This window comes from Dama dama, unplaced genomic scaffold (genome assembly GCF_033118175.1).
Source record: "Dama dama isolate Ldn47 unplaced genomic scaffold, ASM3311817v1 ptg000057l, whole genome shotgun sequence".
Lineage (NCBI taxonomy): Eukaryota > Metazoa > Chordata > Mammalia > Artiodactyla > Cervidae > Dama > Dama dama.
In genome coordinates, this window is record NW_026870885.1 from 1,367,806 (window position 1) to 1,388,220 (window position 20,415).

Below are 20,415 nucleotides of genomic sequence, written 5' to 3' on the forward strand. Positions count from 1 at the left end.
TGTGCCTAGGCCTCGGTTGAGGCCTCCTTGGAGAGGAGGTTGCTGGCAGGGGCTGTCTCCACACTGCAAGGTGCTGGAGCTCAGAGGGCCTCGTCAGAGGGAAGGGACCAGCAAGGGGCTGGATGCCCAAGACCTCTTTGGCCCAGCAGCCTCAGGGCAGCAGGGAGAGCAAGAGGCCCAACTTGCCCCTAGGTCGGCTCTGCCCCTTCCCACACAGGCGGCCAGCCCAGCAGCTGCCTGACAGACTCTGGCTCCCCCGAGCTCTCTGCCGGTGGAGGGGGCAGGAACAGACGTGTGCATGTTGTTGTGCCTTGGCCTGGGACTGTGGATCCCCTGCCTGGCCCCCAGGCTCAGGGGCAAGGGCCCGGAGAGACCACCACCCCGAAGCGCTTTTCTGACGGGCTTGGGAGCATTGTGCGCGCCTGGCGGGAACAGTGGGCGGGAGTGCTTGCAAACCGGCCTTTGGAGGCAGCCGGGGAGGTCTTCCAGTGGGAGAGGGCCGGTTGTGCTCAGAGGCCCCACAGGCCAGGGGCAGGACCCAGCAGGGCCCCTGCCCCTGGCCAGCCTTGCCCAGACCTTCCTGGCCTCCGGGGGTACTGCCCCACCAAGGGTCAGGCTGCGGGGACAGGGTCCAGACATGCCCGGGCGCCTCCCCTGGCTCAACCCCGCTGGTGCCTTTCCCCTGGGCCTAGGCCTCGGATGAGGCCTCCTTGGAGAGGAGATTGCTGGCAGGGTCTGTCTCCACACTGCAAGGTGCTGGAGCTCAGAGGGCCTCGTCAGAGGGAAGGGACCAGTAAGGGGCTGGATGCCCAAGACGTCTTTGGCCCTGCAGCCTCAGGGCAGCAGGGAGAGCAAGAGGCCCAACTTGCCCCTAGGTCGGCTCTGCCCCTTCCCACACAGGCGGCCAGCCCAGCACCTGCCTGAGAGACTCTGGCTCCCCCGAGCTCTCTGCCGGTGCAGGGGACAGGAACAGACGTGTGCATGTGTTTCTGCCTTGGTCTGGGAGTGTGTTCCCCCTGCCTTGCCCACAGGCTCAGGGGCAAGGGCCCGGAGAGAGCACCACCCCGAAGCGCTTTTCTCCCGGGCTTGGGAGCATTGTGCGTGCCTGGCGGGAAGAGCGGGCAGGAGTGTTGGCAAACTGGCCTTTGGAGGCAGCCGGGGAGGTCTTCCAGTGGGAGAGGGCCGGTTGTGCTCAGAGGCCCCACAGGCCATGGGGAGGACCCAGCAGGGCCCCTGCCCCTGGCCAGCCTTGCCCAGATCTTCCTGGCCTCCGGGGGTACTGCCCCACCAAGGGGCAGGCTGCGGGGACTGGGTCCAGACATGCCCGGGCGCCTCCCCAGGCTCATCCCCGCTGGTGCCTTTCCCCTGGGCCTAGGCCTCGGTTGAGGCCTCCTTGGAGAGGATGTTGCTGGCAGGGGCTGTCTCCACACTGCAAGGTGCTGGAGCTCAGAGGGCCTCGTCAGAGGGAAGGGACCAGCAAGGGGCTGGATGCCCAAGACCACTTTGGCCCAGCAGCCTCAGGGCAGCAGGGAGAGGAAGAGGCCCAACTTGCCCCTAGGTCGGCTCTGCCCCTTCCCACACAGGCGGCCAGCCCAGCAGCTGCCTGACAGACTCTGGCTCCCCCGAGCTCTCTGCCGGTGCAGGGGTCAGGAACAGACGTGTGCATGTGGTTCTGCCTTGGTCTGGGAGTGTGGACCAACTGCCTGGCCCCCAGGCTCAGGGGCAAGGGCCCGGAGAGAGCACCACCCCGAAGCGCTTTTCTCCCGGGCTTGGGAGCATTGTGCAAGTCTGGCGTGAACAGCGGGTGGGAGTGTTGGCAAACAGGACTTTGGAGGCAGCCGGGGAGGTCTTCCAGTGGGAGAGGGCCGGTTGTGCTCAGAGGCCCCACAGGCCAGGGGCAGGACCCAGCAGGTCCCCTGCCCCTGGCCAGCCTTTCCCAGACCTTCCTGGCCTCCGGGGGTACTGCCCCACCAAGGGGCAGGCTGCGGGGACTGGGTCCAGACATGCCTGGGCGCCTCCCCAGGCTCATCCCCGCTGGTGCCTTTCCCCTGGTCCTAGGTCTCGGTTGAGGCCTCCTTGGAGAGGAGGTTGCTGGCAGGGGCTGTCTCCACACTGCAAGGTGCTGGAGCTCAGAGGGCCTCGTCAGAGGGAAGGGACAAGCAAAGGGCTGGATGCCCAAGACCTCTTTGGCCCAGCAGCCTCAGGGCAGCAGGGAGAGCAAGAGGCCCAACTTGCCCCTAGGTCGGCTCTGCCCCTTCCCACAAAGGTGGCCAGCCCAGCAGCTGCCTGACAGACTCTGGCTCCCCCGAGCTCTCTGCCGGTGCAGGGGTCAGGAACAGACGTGTGCATGTGGTTCTGCCTTGGCCTGGGAGTGTGGACCCCCTGCCTGGCCCCCAGTCTCAGGGGCAAGGGCCCGGAGAGAGCACCACCCCGAAGCGCTTTTCTCCCGGGATGGGAGCATTGTGCGCGCCTGGTGGGAACAGTGGTCGGGAGTGCGTGCAAACCGGCCTTTGGAGGCAGCCGGGGAGGTCTTCCAGTGGGAGAGGGCCGGTTGTGCTCAGAGGCCCCACAGGCCAGGGGCAGGACCCAGCAGGTCCTGGCCAGCCTTTCCCAGACCTTCCTGGCCTCCGGGCAAGGTGCTGCAGCTCAGAGGGCCTCGTCAGAGGGAAGGGACAAGCAAAGGGCTGGATGCCCAAGACCTCTTTGGCCCAGCAGCCTCAGGGCAGCAGGGAGAGCAAGAGGCCCAACTTGCCCCTAGGTCGGCTCTGCCCCTTCCCACAAAGGTGGCCAGCCCAGCAGCTGCCTGACAGACTCTGGATCTCCCGAGCTCTCTGCCGGTGCAGGGGTCAGGAACAGACGTGTGCATGTGGTTCTGCCTTGGCCTGGGAGTGTGGACCCCCTGCCTGGCCCCCAGTCTCAGAGGCAAGGGCCCGGAGAGAGCACCACCCCGAAGCGCTTTTCTCCCGGGATGGGAGCATTGTGCGCGCTTGGTGGGAACAGTGGGCGGGAGTGCGTGCAAAACGGCCTTTGGAGGCAGCCGGGGAGGTCTTCCAGTGGGAGAGGGCCGGTTGTGCTCAGAGGCCCCACAGGCCAGGGGCAGGACCCAGCAGGTCCCCTGCCCCTGGTCAGCCTTGCCCAGACCTTCCTGGCCTCCAGGGGTACTGCCCCACCAAGGGGCAGGCTGCGGGGACTGGGTCCAGACATGCCCGGGCGCCTCTCCAGGCTCATCCCCGCTGGTGCCTTTCCCCTGGGCCTAGGCCTCGGTTGAGGCCTCCTTGGAGAGGAGATTGCTGGCAGGTGCTGTCTCCACACTGCAAGGTGCTGGAGCTCAGAGTGCCTCGTCAGAGGGAAGGGACCAGCAAGGGGCTGGATGCCCAAGACCTCTTTGGCCCAGCAGCCTCAGGGCAGCAGGGAGAGCAAGAGGCCCAACTTGCCCCTAGGTCGGCTCTGCCCCTTCCCACACAGGCGGCCAGCCCAGCACCTGCCTGAGAGACTCTGGCTCCCCCGAGCTCTCTGACGGTGTAGGGGGCAGCAACAGACGTGTTCATGTCGTTCTGTCTTGGCCTGGGAGTGTGTTCCCCCTGCCTGGCCCGCAGGCTTAGGGGCAAGGGCCCGGAGAGAGCACCACCCCGAAGCGCTTTTCTACCGGGCTTGGGAGCATTGTGCCCGCCTGCTGGTAACAGTGGCCGGGAGCGCTTGCAAACCGGCCTTTGGAGGCAGCCGGGGAGGTCTTCCAGTGGGAGAGGGCCGGTTGTGCTCAGAGGCCCCACAGGCCAGGGGCAGGACCCAGCAGGTCCCCTGCCCCTGGCCAGCCTTGCCCAGACCTTCCTGGCCTCCGGGGGTACTGCCCCACCAAGGGGCAGGCTGCGGGGACTGGGTCCAGACATGCCCGGGCGCCTCCCCAGGCTCATCCCCGCTGGTGCCTTTCCCCTGGTCCTAGGGCTCGGTTGAGGCCTCCTTGGAGAGGAGGTTGCTGGCAGGGGCTGTCTCCACACTGCAAGGTGCTGGAGCTCAGAGGGCCTCGTCAGAGGGAAGGGACAAGCAAAGGGCTGGATGCCCAAGACCTCTTTGGCCCAGCAGCCTCAGGGCAGCAGGGAGAGTAAGAGGCCCAACTTGCCCCTAGGTCGGCTCTGCCCCTTCCCACAAAGGCGGCCAGCCCAGCAGCTGCCTGACAGACTCTGGCTCCCCCGAGCTCTCTGCCGATGCAGGGGTCAGGAACACACGTGTGCATGTGGTTCTGCCTTGTCCTGGGAGTGTGGACCCCCTGCCTGGCCCCCAGTCTCAGGGGCAAGGGCCCGGAGAGAGCACCACCCCGAAGCGCTTTTCTCCCGGGATGGGAGCATTGTGCGCGCTTGGTGGGAACAGTGGGCGGGAGTGCGTGCAAAACGGCCTTTGGAGGCAGCCGGGGTGGTCTTCCAGTGGGAGAGGGCCGGTTGTGCTCAGAGGCCCCACAGGCCAGGGGCAGGACCCAGCAGGTCCCCTGCCCCTGGTCAGCCTTGCCCAGACCTTCCTGGCCTCCAGGGGTACTGCCCCACCAAGGGGCAGGCTGCGGGGACTGGGTCCAGACATGCCCGGGCGCCTCCCCAGGCTCATCCCCGCTGGTGCCTTTCCCCTGGGCCTAGGCCTCGGTTGAGGCCTCCTTGGAGAGGAGATTGCTGGCAGGTGCTGTCTCCACACTGCAAGGTGCTGGAGCTCAGAGGGCCTCGTCAGAGGGAAGGGACCAGCAAAGGGCTGGATGCCCAAGACGTCTTTGGCCCAGCAGCCTCAGGGCAGCAGGGAGAGCAAGAGGCCCAACTTGCCCCTAGGTCGGCTCTGCCCCTTCCCACACAGGCGGCCAGCCCAGCACCTGCCTGAGAGACTCTGGCTCCCCCGAGCTCTCTGCCGGTGTAGGGGGCAGGAACAGACGTGTTCATGTCGTTCTGTCTTGGCCTGGGAGTGTGTTCCCCCTGCCTGGCCCGCAGGCTTAGGGGCAAGGGCCCGGAGAGAGCACCACCCCGAAGCGCTTTTCTACCGGGCTTGGGAGCATTGTGCGTGCCTGGCGGGGACAGCGGGCGGGAGTGCTTGCAAACCGGCCTTTGGAGGCAGACGGGGAGGTCTTCCAGCGGGAGAGTGCCGGTTGTGCTCAGACGTCCCACAGGCCAGGGGCAGGACCCAGCGCTGTCCCTGCCCCTGGCAGCCTTGCACAGACCTTCCTGGCCTCCGGGGGTACTGCCCCACCAAGGGGCAGGCTGCGTGGACTGGGTCCAGACATGCCCGGGCGCCTCCCCAGGCTCATCCCCGCTGGTGCCTTTCCCCTGGGCCTAGGCCTCGGTTGAGGCCTCATTGGAGAGGAGGTTGCTGGCAGGGGCTGTCTCCACACTGCAAGGTGCTGGAGCTCAGAGGGACTCGTCAGAGGGAAGGGACCAGCAAGGGGCTGGATGCCCAAGACCTCTTTGGCCCAGCAGCCTCAGGGCAGCAGGGAGAGGAAGAGGCCCAACTTGCCCCTAGGTCGGCTCTGCCCCTTCCCACACAGGCGGCCAGCCCAGCAGCTGCCTGACAGACTCTGGCTCCCCCGAGCTCTCTGCCGGTGCAGGGGTCAGGAACAGACGTGTGCATGTGGTTCTGCCTTGGTCTGGGAGTGTGGACCAACTGCCTGGCCCCCAGGCTCAGGGGCAAGGGCCCGAGGAGAGCACCACACCGAAGTGCTTTTCTCCCGGGCTTGGGAGCATTGTGCGTGCCTGGCGGGAACAGCGGGCGGGAGTGTTGGCAAACTGGCCTTTGGAGGCAACCGGGGAGTTCTTCCAGTGGGAGAGTGCCGGTTGTGCTCAGAGGACCCACAGGCCAGGGGCAGGACCCAGCAGGGCCCCTGCCCCTGGCCAGCCTTGCCCAGACCTTCCTGGCCTCCGGGGGTACTGCCCCACCAAGGGGCAGGCTGCGGGGACTGGGTCCAGACATGCCCGGGCGCCTCCCCAGGCTCATCCCCGCTGGTGCCTTTCCCCTGGGCCTAGGCCTCGGTTGAGGCCTCCTTGGAGAGGAGGTTGCTGGCAGGGGCTGTCTCCACACTGCAAGGTGCTGGAGCTCAGAGGGCCTCGTCAGAGGGAAGGGACCAGCAAGGGGCTGGATGCCCAAGACCTCTTTGGCCCAGCAGCCTCAGGGCAGCAGGGAGAGCAAGAGGCCCAACTTGCCCCTAGGTCGGCTCTGCCACTTCCCACACAGGCGGCCAGCCCAGCAGCTGCCTGACAGACTCTGGCTCCCCCGAGCTCTCTGCCGGTGCAGGGGGCAGGTCAGACGTGTGCATGTGGTTCTGCCTTGGCCTGGGAGTGTGGACACCCTGACTTGCCCCCAGGCTCAGGGGCAAGGGCCCAGAGAGAGCACCACCCTGAAGCGCTTTTGTTCCGGGCTAGGAGCATTGTGCCCGCCTGCTGGTAACAGTGGCCGGGAGCGCTTGCAAACCGGCCTTTGGAGGCAGCCGGGGAGGTCTTCCAGTGGGAGAGGGCCGGTTGTGCTCAGAGGCCCCACAGGCCAGGGGCAGGACCCAGCAGGTCCCCTGCCCCTGGCCAGCCTTTCCCAGACCTTCCTGGCCTCCGGGGGTACTGCCCCACCAAGGGGCAGGCTGCGGGGACTGGGTCCAGACATGCCTGGGCGCCTCCCCAGGCTCATCCCCGCTGGTGCCTTTCCCCTGGTCCTAGGGCTCGGTTGAGGCCTCCTTGGAGAGGAGGTTGCTGGCAGGGGCTGTCTCCACACTGCAAGGTGCTGGAGCTCAGAGGGCCTCGTCAGAGGGAAGGGACAAGCAAAGGGCTGGATGCCCAAGACCTCTTTGGCCCAGCAGCCTCAGGGCAGCAGGGAGAGTAAGAGGCCCAACTTGCCCCTAGGTCGGCTCTGCCCCTTCCCACAAAGGCGGCCAGCCCAGCAGCTGCCTGACAGACTCTGGCTCCCCCGAGCTCTCTGCCGGTGCAGGGGTCAGGAACACACGTGTGCATGTGGTTCTGCCTTGGCCTGGGAGTGTGGACCCCCTGCCTGGCCCCCAGTCTCAGGGGCAAGGGCCCGGAGAGAGCACCACCCCGAAGCGCTTTTCTCCCGGGATGGGAGCATTGTGCGCGCTTGGTGGGAACAGTGGGCGGGAGTGCGTGCAAAACGGCCTTTGGAGGCAGCCGGGGTGGTCTTACAGTGGGAGAGGGCCGGTTGTGCTCAGAGGCCCCACAGGCCAGGGGCAGGACCCAGCAGGTCCCCTGCCCCTGGTCAGCCTTGCCCAGACCTTCCTGGCCTCCAGGGGTACTGCCCCACCAAGGGGCAGGCTGCGGGGACTGGGTCCAGACATGCCCGGGCGCCTCCCCAGGCTCATCCCCGCTGGTGCCTTTCCCCTGGGCCTAGGCCTCGGTTGAGGCCTCCTTGGAGAGGAGATTGCTGGCAGGTGCTGTCTCCACACTGCAAGGTGCTGGAGCTCAGAGGGCCTCGTCAGAGGGAAGGGACCAGCAAAGGGCTGGATGCCCAAGACGTCTTTGGCCCAGCAGCCTCAGGGCAGCAGGGAGAGCAAGAGGCCCAACTTGCCCCTAGGTCGCCTCTGCCCCTTCCCACACAGGCGGCCAGCCCAGCACCTGCCTGAGAGACTCTGGCTCCCCCGAGCTCTCTGCCGGTGTAGGGGGCAGGAACAGACGTGTTCATGTCGTTCTGTCTTGGCCTGGGAGTGTGTTCCCCCTGCCTGGCCCGCAGGCTTAGGGGCAAGGGCCCGGAGAGAGCACCACCCCGAAGCGCTTTTCTACCGGGCTTGGGAGCATTGTGCGTGCCTGGCGGGAACAGCGGGCGGGAGTGCTTGCAAACCGGCCTTTCGAGGCAGACGGGGAGGTCTTCCAGCGGGAGAGTGCCGGTTGTGCTCAGACGTCCCACAGGCCAGGGGCAGGACCCAGCGCTGTCCCTGCCCCTGGCAGCCTTGCACAGACCTTCCTGGCCTCCGGGGGTACTGCCCCACCAAGGGGCAGGCTGCGGGGACTGGGTCCAGACATGCCCGTGCGCCTCCACTGGCTCATCCCCGCTGGTGCCTTTCCCCTGGGCCTAGGCCTCGGTTGAGGCCTCCTTGGAGAGGAGGTTGCTGGCCGGGGCTGTCTCCACACTGCAAGGTGCTGGAGCTCAGAGGGCCTCGTCAGAGGGAAGGGACCAGTAAGGGGCTGGATGCCCAAGACGTCTTTGGCCCAGCAGCCTCAGGGCAGCAGGGAGAGGAAGAGGCCCAACTTGCCCCTAGGTCGGCTCTGCCCCTTCCCACACAGGCAGCCAACCCAGCAGCTGCCTGACAGACTCTGGCTCCCCCGAGCTCTCTGCCGGTGCAGGGGTCAGGAACAGACGAGTGCATGTGGTTCTGCCTTGGTCTGGGAGTGTGGACCCACTGCCTGGACCCCAGGCTCAGGGGCAAGGGCCCGGAGAGGGCAACACCCCGAAGCGCTTTTCTCCCGGGCTTGGGATCATTGTGCGTGCCTGGCGGGAACAGCGGGCGGGAGTGTTGGCAAACCGGCCTTTGGAGGCAGCCGGGGAGGTCTTCCAGTGGGAGAGGGCCGGTTGTGCTCAGAGGCCCCACAGCCCAGGGGCAGGACCCAGCAGGGCCCCTGCCCCTGGCCAGCCTTGCCCAGACCTTCCTGGCCTCCGGGGGTACTGCCCCACCAAGGGGCAGGCTGCGGGGACTGGGTCCAGATATGCCCGTGCGCCTCCCCAGGCTCATCCCCGCTGGTGCCTTTCCCCTGGGCCTAGGCCTCGGTTGAGGCCTCCTTGGAGAGGAGGTTGCTGGCAGGGGCTGTCTCCACACTGCAAGGTGCTGGAGCTCAGAGGGCCTCGTCAGAGGGAAGGGACCAGCAACGGGATGGATGCCCAAGACCTCTTTGGCCCAGCAGCCTCAGGGCAGCAGGGAGAGGAAGAGGCCCAACTTGCCCCTAGGTCGGCTCTGCCCCTTCCCACACAGGCGGCCAGCCCAGCAGCTGCCTGACAGACTCTGGCTCCCCCGAGCTCTCTGCCGGTGCAGGGGGCAGGAACAGACGTGTGCATGTGGTTCTGAATTGGCCTGGGAGTGTGGACACCGTGCCTTGAACCCAGGCTCAGGGGCAAGGGCCCGGAGAGAGCACCACCCTGAAGCGCTTTTCTCCCGGGCTTGGGAGAATTGTGCGTGCCTGGCGGGAACAGCGGGCGGGAGTGTTGGCAAACCGGCCTTTGGAGGCAGCCGGGGAAGTCTTCCAGTGGGAGAGGGCCGGTTGTGCTCAGAGGACCCACAGGCCAGGGGCAGGACCCAGCAGGGCCCCTGCCCGTGGCCAGCCTTGCCCAGACCTTCCTGGCCTCCGGGGGTACTGCCCCACCAAGGGGCAGTCTGCGGGGACTGGGTCCAGACATGCCCGGGCGCCTCCCCAGGCTCATCCCCGCTGGTGCCTTTCCCCTGGTCCTAGGCCTCGGTTGAGGCCTCCTTGGAGAGGAGGTTGCTGGCAGGGGCTGTCTCCACACTGCAAGGTGCTGGAGCTCAGAGGGCCTCGTCAGAGGGAAGGGACAAGCAAGGGGCTGGATGCCCAAGATCTCTTTATCCCAGCAGCCTCAGGGCAGCAGGGAGAGCAAGAGGCCCAACTTGCCCCTAGGTCGGCTCTGCCCCTTCCCACACAGGCGGCCAGCCCAGCAGCTGCCTGACAGACTCTGGCTCCCCCGAGCTCTCTGCCGGTGCATGGGGCAGGAACAGACGTGTGCATGTCGTTCTGCCTTGGCCTGGGAGTGTGGACACCCTGCCTGGCCCCCAGGCTCAGGGGAAAGGGCCCGGAGAGAGCACCACCCCGAGGCGATTTTCTCCCGGGCTTGGGAGCGTTGTGCGCCCTTGGTTGGAACAGCGGGCGGGAGTGTTGGCAAACCGGCCTTTGGAGGCAGCCGGGGAAGTCTTCCAGTGGGAGAGGGCCGGTTGTGCTCAGAGGCCCCACAGGCCAGGGGCAGGACCCAGCAGGTCCCCTGCCCCTGGCCAGCCTTGCCCAGACCTTCCTCGCCTCCGGGGATACTGCCCCACCAAGGGGCAGGCTGCGGGGACTGGGTCCATACATGCCCGGGCGCCTCCCCAGGCTCATCCCCGCTGGTGCCTTTCCCCTGTGCCTAGGCCTCGGTTTAGGCCTCCTTGGAGAGGAGGTTGCTGGCAGGGGCTGTCTCCACACTGCAAGGTGCTGGAGCTCAGAGGGCCTCGTCAGAGGGAAGGGACCAGCAAGGGGTTGGATGCCCAAGACCTCTTTGGCCCAGCAGCCTCAGGGCAGCAGGGAGGGCAAGAGGCCCAACTTGCCCCTAGGTCGGCTCTGCCACTTCCCACACAGGCGGCCAACACAGCACCTGCCTGACAGACTCTGGCTCCCCCAAGCTCTCTGCCGGTGCAGGGGACAGGAACAGACGTGGGCATGTGTTTCTGCCTTGGCCTGGGAGTGTGTTCCCCCTGCCTTGCCCCCAGGCTCAGGGGCAAGGGCCCGGAGAGAGCACCACTCCGAAGTGCTTTTCTCCCGGGCTTGGGAGCATTGTGCGAGCCTGACGTGAACAGCGGGCGGGAGTGTTTGCAAACAGGACTTTGGAGGCAGCCGGGGAGGTGTTCCAGTGGGAGAGGGCCGGTTGTGCTCAGAGGCCCCACAGGCCAGTGTCAGGACCCAGCAGGGCCCCTGCCCATGGACAGACTTGCCCAGACCTTCCTGGCCTCCGGGGGTACTGCCCCACCAAGGGGCAGGCTGCGGAGACTGGGTCCAGACATGTCCGTGCGCCTCCGCAGGATCATCCCCGCTGGTGCCTTTCCCCTGGGTGTAGTCCTCGGTTGAGGCCTCTTTGGAGAGGAGGTTGCTGGCAGGGGCTGTCTCCACACTGCAAGGTGCTGGAGCTCAGAGGGCCTCGTCAGAGGGAAGGCACCAGCAAAGGGCTGGATGCCCAAGACCTCTTTGACCCAGCAGCCTCAGGGCAGCAGGGAGAGCAAGAGGCCCAACTTGCCCCTAGGTCGGCTCTGCCCCGTCCCACACAGGCAGCCAGCCCAGCAGCAGCCTGGCAGTCTCTGGCTCCCCCGAGCTCTCTGCCGGTGTAGGGGGCAGGAACAGACGTGTGCATGTCGTTCTCCCTTGGCCTGGGAGAGTGTTCCCCTTGCCTGGCCCCAGGCTCAGGGGCAAGGGCCCGGAGAGAGCACCACCCCAAAGCGCTTTTCTCCCGGGCTTGGGAGCATTGTGCATGCCTGGGGGAACAGCGGGTGGGAGTGCTTGCAAACCGTCTTTTGGAGGCAGACGGGGAGGTCTTCCAGCGGGAGAGTGCCGGTTGTGCTCAGACGCCCAACAGGCCAGGGGCAGGACCCAGCAGTGTCCCTGCCCCTGGCAGCCTTGCCGAGACCTTCCTGGCTTCCGGGGGTACTGCCCCACCAAGGGGCAGGCTGCGGGGACTGGGTCCAGACATGGCCGGGCGCCTCCCCAGGCTCATCCCTGCTGGTGCCTTTCCCCTAGGCCTAGGCCTCGGTTGAGGCCTCCTTGGAGAGGAGGTTGCTGGCAGGGGCTGTCTCCACACTGCAAGGTGCTGGAGCTCAGAGGGCCTCATCAGAGGGAAGGGACCAGCAAGGGGCTGGATGCCCAAGACCTCTTTGGCCCAGCAGCCTCAGGGCAGCAGGGAGAGGAAGAGGCCCAACTTGCCCCTAGGTCGGCTCTGCCCCTTCCCACACAGGCGGCCAGCCCAGCAGCTGCCTGACAGACTCTGGCTCCCCCGAGCTCTCTGCCGGTGCAGGGGTCAGGAACAGACGTGTGCATGTGGTTCTGCCTTGGTCTCCGAGTGTGAACCAACTGCCTGGCCCCCAGGTTCAGGGGCAAGGGCCCGGAGAGAGCACCACCCCGAAGCGCTTTTCTCCCGGGCTTGGGAGAATTGTGCGTGCTTGGTGGGAACAGTGGGCGGGAGTGCTTGCAAACCGGCCTTTGGAGGCAGCCGGGGAGGTCTTCCAGTGGGAGAGGGCCGGTTGTGCTCAGAGGCCCCACAGGCCAGGGGCAGGACCCAGCAGGGCCCCTGCCCCTGGCCAGCCTTGCCCAGACCTTCCTGCCTCCGGGGTTACAGCCCCACCAAGGGGTAGGCTGCGGGGAATGGGTCCAGACATGCCCGGGCGCCTCCCCAGGCTCATCCCCGCTGGTGCCTTTCCCCTGGGCCTAGGCCTCGGTTGAGGCCTCCTTGGAGAGGAGGTTGCTGGCAGGGGCTGTCTCCACACTGCAAGGTGCTGGAGCTCAGAGGGCCTCGTCAGAGGGAAGGGACCAGCAACGGGATGGATGCCCAAGACCTCTTTGGCCCAGCAGCCTCAGAGCAGCAGGGAGAGCAAGAGGCCCAACTTGCCCCTAGGTCGGCTCTGCCCCTTCCCACACAGGCGGCCAGCCCAGCAGCTGCCTGACAGACTCTGGCTCCCCCGAGCTCTCTGCCGGTGCAGGGGGCAGGAACAGACGTGTGCATGTGGTTCTGAATTGGCCTGGGAGTGTGGACACCGTGCCTTGACCCCAGGCTCAGGGGCAAGGGCCCGGAGAGAGCACCACCCTAAAGCGCTTTTCTCCCGGGCTTGGGAGCATTGTGCACGCCTGCTGGGAACAGTGGGCGGGAGCGCTTGCAAACCGGCGTTTGGAGGCAGCCGGGGAGGTCTTCCAGTGGGAGAGGGCCGGTTGTGCTCAGAGGCCCCACAGGTCAGGGGCAGTACGCAGCAGGGCCCCTGCCCCTGGCCAGCCTTGCCCAGACCTTCCTGGCCTCCGGGGGTACTGCCCCACCAAGGGGCAGGCTGCGGGGACTGGGTCCAGACATGCTCGGGCGCCTCCCCTGGCTCATCCCCGCTGGTGCCTTTCCCCTGGGCCTAGGCCTCGGTTGAGGCCTCCTTGGAGAGGAGGTTGCTGGCAGGGGCTGTCTCCACACTGCAAGGTGCTGGAGCTCAGAGGGCCTCGTCAGAGGGAAGGGACCAGTAAGGGGCTGGATGCCCAAGACGTCTTTGGCCCAGCAGCCTCAGGGAAGCAGGGAGAGCAAGAGGCCCAACTTGCCCCTAGGGCGGCTCTGCCCCTTCCCACACAGGCGGCCAACCCAGCAGCTGCCTGACAGACTCTGGCTCCCCCGAGCTCTCTGCCGGTGCAGGGGTCAGGAACAGACGTGTGCATGTGGTTCTGCCTTGGCCTGGGAGTGTGGACCCCCTGCCTGGCCCCCAGTCTCAGGGGCAAGGGCCCGGAGAGAGCACCACCCCGAAGCGCTTTTCTCCCGGGATGGGAGCATTGTGCGCGCTTGGTGGGAACAGTGGGCGGGAGTGCGTGCAAAACGGCCTTTGGAGGCAGCCGGGGAGGTCTTCCAGTGGGAGAGGGCCGGTTGTGCTCAGAGGCCCCACAGGCCAGGGGCAGGACCCAGCAGGTCCCCTGCCCCTGGTCAGCCTTGCCCAGACCTTCCTGGCCTCCAGGGGTACTGCCCCACCAAGGGGCAGGCTGCGGGGACTGGGTCCAGACATGCCCGTGCGCCTCTCCAGGCTCATCCCCGCTGGTGCCTTTCCCCTGGGCCTAGGCCTCGGTTGAGGCCTCCTTGGAGAGGAGATTGCTGGCAGGTGCTGTCTCCACACTGCAAGGTGCTGGAGCTCAGAGTGCCTCGTCAGAGGGAAGGGACCAGCAAAGGGCTGGATGCCCAAGTCGTCTTTGGCCCAGCAGCCTCAGGGCAGCAGGGAGAGCAAGAGGCCCAACTTGCCCCTAGGTCGGCTCTGCCCCTTCCCACACAGGCGGCCAGCCCAGCACCTGCCTGAGAGACTCTGGCTCCCCCGAGCTCTCTGCCGGTGTAGGGGGCAGGAACAGACGTGTTCATATCGTTCTGTCTTGGCCTGGGAGTGTGTTCCCCCTGCCTGGCCCGCAGGCTTAGGGGCAAGGGCCCGGAGAGAGCACCACCCCGAATTGCTTTTCTACCGGGCTTGGGAGCATTGTGCGTGCCTGGCGGGAACAGCGGGCGGGAGTGCTTGCAAACCGGCCTTTCGAGGCAGCCGGGGAGGTCTTCCAGCGGGAGAGTGCCGGTTGTGCTCAGACGTCCCACAGGCCAGGGGCAGGACCCAGCGCTGTCCCTGCCCCTGGCAGCCTTGCACAGACCTTCCTGGCCTCCGGGGGTACTGCCCCACCAAGGGGCAGGCTGCGGGGACTGGGTCCAGACATGCCCGGGCGCCTCCCCAGGCTCATCCCCGCTGGTGCCTTTCCCCTGGGCCTAGGCCTCGGTTGAGGCCTCCTTGGAGAGGAGGTTGCTGGCAGGGGCTGTCTCCACACTGCAAGGGGCTGGAGCTCAGAGGGCCTCGTCAGAGGGAAGGGACAAGCAAAGGGCTGGATGCCCAAGACCTCTTTGGCCCAGCAGCCTCAGGGCAGCAGGGAGAGCAAGAGGCCCAACTTGCCCCTAGGTCGGCTCTGCCCCTTCCCACAAAGGCGGCCAGCCCAGCAGCTGCCTGACAGACTCTGGCTCCCCCGAGCTCTCTGCCGGTGCAGGGGTCAGGAACAGACGTGTGCATGTGGTTCTGCCTTGGCCTGGGAGTGTGGACCCCCTGCCTGGCCCCCAGTCTCAGGGGCAAGGGCCCGGAGAGAGCACCACCCCGAAGCGCTTTTCTCCCGGGATGGGAGCATTGTGCGCGCTTGGTGGGAACAGTGGGCGGGAGTGCGTGCAAAACGGCCTTTGGAGGCAGCCGGGGAGGTCTTCCAGTGGGAGAGGGCCGGTTGTGCTCAGAGGCCCCACAGGCCAGGGGCAGGACCCAGCAGGGCCCCTGCCCCTGGTCAGCCTTGCCCAGACCTTCCTGGCCTCCAGGGGTACTGCCCCACCAAGGGGCAGGCTGCGGGGACTGGGTCCAGACATGCCCGGGCGCCTCCCCAGGCTCATCCCCGCTGGTGCCTTTCCCCTGGGCCTAGGCCTCGGTTGAGGCCTCCTTGGAGAGGAGATTGCTGGCAGGTGCTGTCTCCACACTGCAAGGTGCTGGAGCTCAGAGGGCCTCGTCAGAGGGAAGGGACCAGCAAAGGGCTGGATGCCCAAGACGTCTTTGGCCCAGCAGACTCAGGGCAGCAGGGAGAGCAAGAGGCCCAACTTGCCCCTAGGTCGGCTCTGCCCCTTCCCACACAGGCGGCCAGCCCAGCACCTGCCTGAGAGACTCTGGCTCCCCGAGCTCTCTGCCGGTGTAGGGGGCAGGAACAGACGTGTTCATGTCGTTCTGTCTTGGCCTGGGAGTGTGTTCCCCCTGCCTGGCCCGCAGGCTTAGGGGCAAGGGCCCGGAGAGAGCACCACCCCGAAGCACTTTTCTACCGGGCTTGGGAGCATTGTGCGTGCCTGGCGGGAACAGCGGGCGGGAGTGCTTGCAAACCAGCCTTTCGAGGCAGACGGGGAGGTCTTCCAGCGGGAGAGTGCCGGTTGTGCTCAGACGTCCCACAGGCCAGGGGCAGGACCCAGCGCTGTCCCTGCCCCTGGCAGCCTTGCACAGACCTTCCTGGCCTCCGGGGGTACTGCCCCACCAAGGGGCAGGCTGCGGGGACTGGGTCCAGACATGCCCGGGCGCCTCCCCAGGCTCATTCCCGCTGGTGCCTTTCCCCTGGGCCTAGGCCTCTGTTGAGGCCGCCTTGGAGAGGAGGTTGCTGGCAGGGGCTGTCTCCACACTGCAAGGTGCTGGAGCTCAGAGGGCCTCATCAGAGGGAAGGGACCAGCAAGGGGCTGGATGCCCAAGACCTCTTTGGCCCAGCAGCCTCAGGGCAGCAGGGAGAGCAAGAGGCCCAACTTGCCCCTAGGTCGGCTCTGCCCCTTTCCACACAGGCCGCCAACCCAGCAGCTGCCTGGCATACTCTGGCTCCCCCGAGCTCTCTGCCGGTGCAGGGACCAGGAACAGACGTTTGCATGTGGTTCTGCCTTGGCCTGGGAGTGTGTTCCCCCTGCATTGCCCCCAGGCTCAGGGGCAAGGGCCCGGTGAGAGCACCACCCCGAAGCGCTTTTCTCCCGGGCTTGGGAGCATTGTGCGTGCCTGGCGGGAACAGCGGGCATGAGTTCTTGCAAACTGTCCTTTGGAGGCAGCCGGGGACGTCTTCCAAGGGCCCGGACTGATCAGCACCCCAAAATGCTTTTCTCCCGGGCTTGGGAGCATTGTGCGCGGCTGTCGGGAACAGCGGACATGAGTGCTTGCAAACCGGCCTTTGGAGGCAGCCCGGGAGGTCTTCCAAGGGCCCGGAGAGAGCACTACCCCAAAATGCTTTTCTTCCGGGCTTGGGAGCATTGTGCGCGCGTGGCGGGAACAGCAGGCAGGAGTGCTTGCAAACCGGCCTTTGGAGGCAGCCGGGGAGGTCTTCCAAGGGCCCGGAGAGAGCACCACCTCGAAGCGCTTTTCTCTCGGGTTTTGGAGCATTGTGTGCGGCTGGTGGGACAGCGGGAGGGAATTCTTGCAAACCGGCCTTTGGCGGCAGCCAGAGAAGTCTTCCAAGGGCGCGGAGAGAGCACCACCCCGAAGCGCTTTTCTCCGGGGTTTTGGAACATTGTGTGTGCCTGGCGGGAACAGCGAGTGGGAATGCTTGCAAACCGGCCTTTGGGGGCAGCCGGGGAGGTCCTCCATGGTCCCTGAGAGAACACCACCCCGAAGCGCTTTTCTCCCGGGCTTGGGAGCATTGTGCGCGGCTGTCGGGAACAACGGACATGAATGCTTGCAAACCGGCCTTTGGAGGCAGCCCGGGAGGTCTTCCAAGGGCCCGGAGAGAGCACCACCCCAAAATGCTTTTCTCTCGGGCTTGGGAGCATTGTGCGCGGCTGTCGGGAACAACGGACATGAATGCTTGCAAACCGGCCTTTGGAGGCAGCCCGGGAGGTCTTCCAAGGGCCCGGAGAGAGCACCACCCCAAAATGCTTTTCTCCCGGGCTTGGGAGCATTGTGCGTGGCTGGCGGAAGCAGCGGGCATGAGTACTTACAAACCGGCCTTTGGAGGCAGCCGGGGAGGTCTTGAAAGTGCCCGGAGAGAGCACCACCCCGAAGCGCTTTTCTCCCGGGCTTGGGAACATTGTGCGCGGCTGGCGGGAACAGCAGGCAGGACTGCTTGCAAACTGGCTTTTGGAGGCAGCCGGGGAGGTCTTCCAAGGGCCCGGAGTGAGCACCACCCCAAAATGCCTTTCTCCCGGGCTTGGGAGCATTGTGCGCGGCTGGTGGGAACAACGGGCATGAGTGCTTGCAAACCGGCCTTTGGAGGCAGCCGGGGACGTCTTCCAAGGGCCCGGAGAGAGCACCACCCCGAAGCGCTTTTCTCCCGGGCTTGGGAGCATTGTGCGCGGCTGGCGGGAACAGCAGGCAGGACTGCTTGCAAACTGGCCTTTGGAGGCAGCCGAGGAGGTCTTCCAAGGGCCCGGAGTGAGCACCACCCCAAAATGCTTTTCTCCCGGGCTTGGGAGCATTGTGCGTGGCTGGCGGGAACAGCAGGAAGGAGTCCTTGCAAACCGGCCTTTGGAGGCAGCCGGGGAGGTCTTCCAAGGGCCTGTAGAGAGCACCACCCCGAAGCGCTTTTCTCCCGGGCTTGGGAGCATTCTGCGCGGGTGGCGGGAACAGCAGGCAGGAGTGCTTGAAAACCGTCCTTTGGAGGCAGCCGGGGAGGTCTTCCAGGGCCCGGTGTGAGCACCACCCCAAAATGCTTTTCTCCCGGGCTTGGGAGCATTGTGCGCGGATGGCGGCAACAGCAGGAAGGAGTCCTTGCAAACCGGCCTTTGGAGGCAGCCGGGGAGGTCTTCCAAGGGCCTGTAGAGAGCACCACCCCGAAGCGCTTTTCTCCCGGGCTTGGGAGCATTGTGCGCGGGTGGCGGGAACAGCAGGCAGGAGTGCTTGAAAACCGTCCTTTGGAGGCAGCCGGGGAGGTCTTCCAGGGCCCGGTGTGAGCACCACCCCAAAATGCTTTTCTCCCGGGCTTGGGAGCATTGTGCGCGGATGGCGGGAACAGCGAGTGGGAGTGCTTCCAAACCGGCCTTTGGGGGCACCCCGGGAGGTCTTCCATGGGCACGGAGAGAACACCACCCCTAAGCGCTTTTCTCCGGGGTTTTGGAGGATTGTGCGTGGCTGGCGGGAACAGCGAGTGGGAGTGCTTGCAAACCGGCCTTTGGGGGCAGCCAGGGAGGTCCTCCATTGGCACGGAGAGAACACCACCCCGAAGCGCTTTTCTCCCGGTCTTGGGAGCATTGTGCGAGGCTGGTGGGAACAGCGGGCGGGAGTGCTTGCAAACCGGCCTTTGGAGGCAGCTTGGGAGGTCTTCCAACGGCCCGGAGAGAGCACCATCCCGAAGCACTTTTCTCACGGAATTGGGAGCATTGTTCGCGGCTGTCGGGAACAGAGGACATGAGTGCTTGCAAACCGGCCTTTAGAGGCAGCCGGGGAGTCTTCCAAGGGCCCGGAGAGAGACCACCCCAAAATGCTTTTCTCCCGGGCTTGGGAGCATTGTGTGCGGCTGGCGGGTCAGCGGGAGGGAGTTCTTGAAAACCAGCCTTTGGAGGCAGCCGGGGAGGTCTTCCAAGGGCCGGGAGAGAGCACCACCCCGAAGCGCTTTTCTCCCGGGCTTGGGAGCATTGTGCGCGGCTGGCGGGAACAGCGGGATTGAGTGCTTGCAAACCGGCCTTTGGAGGCAGCCGGGGAGGTCTTCCAAGGGCCGGGAGAGAGCACCACCCCGAAGCGCTTTTCTCCTAGGCTTGGGAGCATTGTGCGCGGGTGGCGGGAACAGCAGGCAGGAGTGCTTGAAACCGTCCTTTGGAGGCAGCCGGGGAGGTCTTCCAGGGCCCGGTGTGAGCACCACCCCAAAATGCTTTTCTCCCGGGCTTGGGAGCATTGTGCGCGGGATGGCGGGAACAGCGAGTGGGAGTGCTTCCAAACCGGCCTTTGGGGGCACCCCGGGAGGTCTTCATGGGCACGGAGAGAACACCACCCCTAAGCGCTTTTCTCCGGGGTTTTGGAGGATTGTGCGTGGCTGGCGGGAACAGCGAGTGGGAGTGCTTGCAAACCGGCCTTTGGGGGCAGCCAGGGAGGTCCTCCATTGGCACGGAGAGAACACCACCCCGAAGCGCTTTTCTCCCGGTCTTGGGGCATTGTGCGAGGCTGGTGGGAACAGCGGGCGGGAGTGCTTGCAAACCGGCCTTTGGAGGCAGCTTGGGAGGTCTTCCAACGGCCCGGAGAGAGCACCATCCCGAAGCACTTTTCTCACGGAATTGGGAGCATTGTTCGCGGCTGTCGGGAACAGAGGACATGAGTGCTTGCAAACCGGCCTTTAGAGGCAGCCGGGGAGTCTTCCAAGGGCCCGGAGAGAGACCACCCCAAAATGCTTTTCTCCCGGGCTTGGGAGCATTGTGTGCGGCTGGCGGGTCAGCGGGAGGGAGTTCTTGAAAACCAGCCTTTGGAGGCAGCCGGGGAGGTCTTCCAAGGGCCGGGAGAGAGCACCACCCCGAAGCGCTTTTCTCCCGGGCTTGGGAGCATTGTGCGCGGCTGGCGGGAACAGCGGGATTGAGTGCTTGCAAACCGGCCTTTGGAGGCAGCCGGGGAGGTCTTCCAAGGGCCGGGAGAGAGCACCACCCCGAAGCGCTTTTCTCCTAGGCTTGGGAGCATTGTGCGCGGCTGGCGGGAACAGCGGGCATGAGTGCTTGCAAACCGGCCTTTGGAGACAAACGGGGAGGTCTTCCAAGGGCCCGTAGAGAGCACCACCCCGAAGCGCTTTTCTCCCGTGATTGGGAGCATTGTGTGTGGCTGGCGGGACAGCGGGAGGGAGTACTTGAAATCCAGCCTTTGGAGGCAGCCGGGGAGGTCTTCCAAGGGCCGGGAGAGAGCACCACCCTGAAGGGCTTTTCTCCTGGGCTTGGAGCATTTGCACGGATGGCAGGAACAGCGAGTGGGAGTGCTTGCAAACCGGCATTTGGGGGCAGCCCGGGAGGTCTTTCTTGGGCCCAGAGAGAACACCACCCCGAAACGCTTTTCTCCCGGGCTTGGGAGCATTGTGCGCGGGTGGCGGGAACAGCAGGTAGAAGTGCTTGCAAACCGGCCTTGGAGGCAGCCGGGGAGGTCTTCCAAAGCCCGGAGTGAGCACCACCCCAAAATGCTGTTCTCCCGGGCTTGGGAGCATTGTGCGCAGCTGGCGTGAACAGCGGGATTGAGTGCTTGCAAACCAGCCTTTGGAGGCAGCCGGGGAGGTCTTCCAGCGGGAGAGTGCCAGTTGTTCTCAGAGGCCCCACAGGCCAGGGGCAGGACCCAGCAGTGTCCCTGCCTCTGGCAGCCTTGCCCAGACCTTCCTGGCCTCCGGGGGTACTACCCCACCAAGGGGCAGGCTGCGGGGCCTGGGTCCAGACATGCCCGGGCGCCTCCCCAGGCTCATACCCGCTGGTGCCTTTCCCCTGGGCCTAGGCCTCGGTTGAGGCCTCCTTGGAGAGGAGGTTGCCGGCAGGGCTGTCTGCACACTGCAAGGTGCTGGAGCTCAGAGGGCCTCGTCA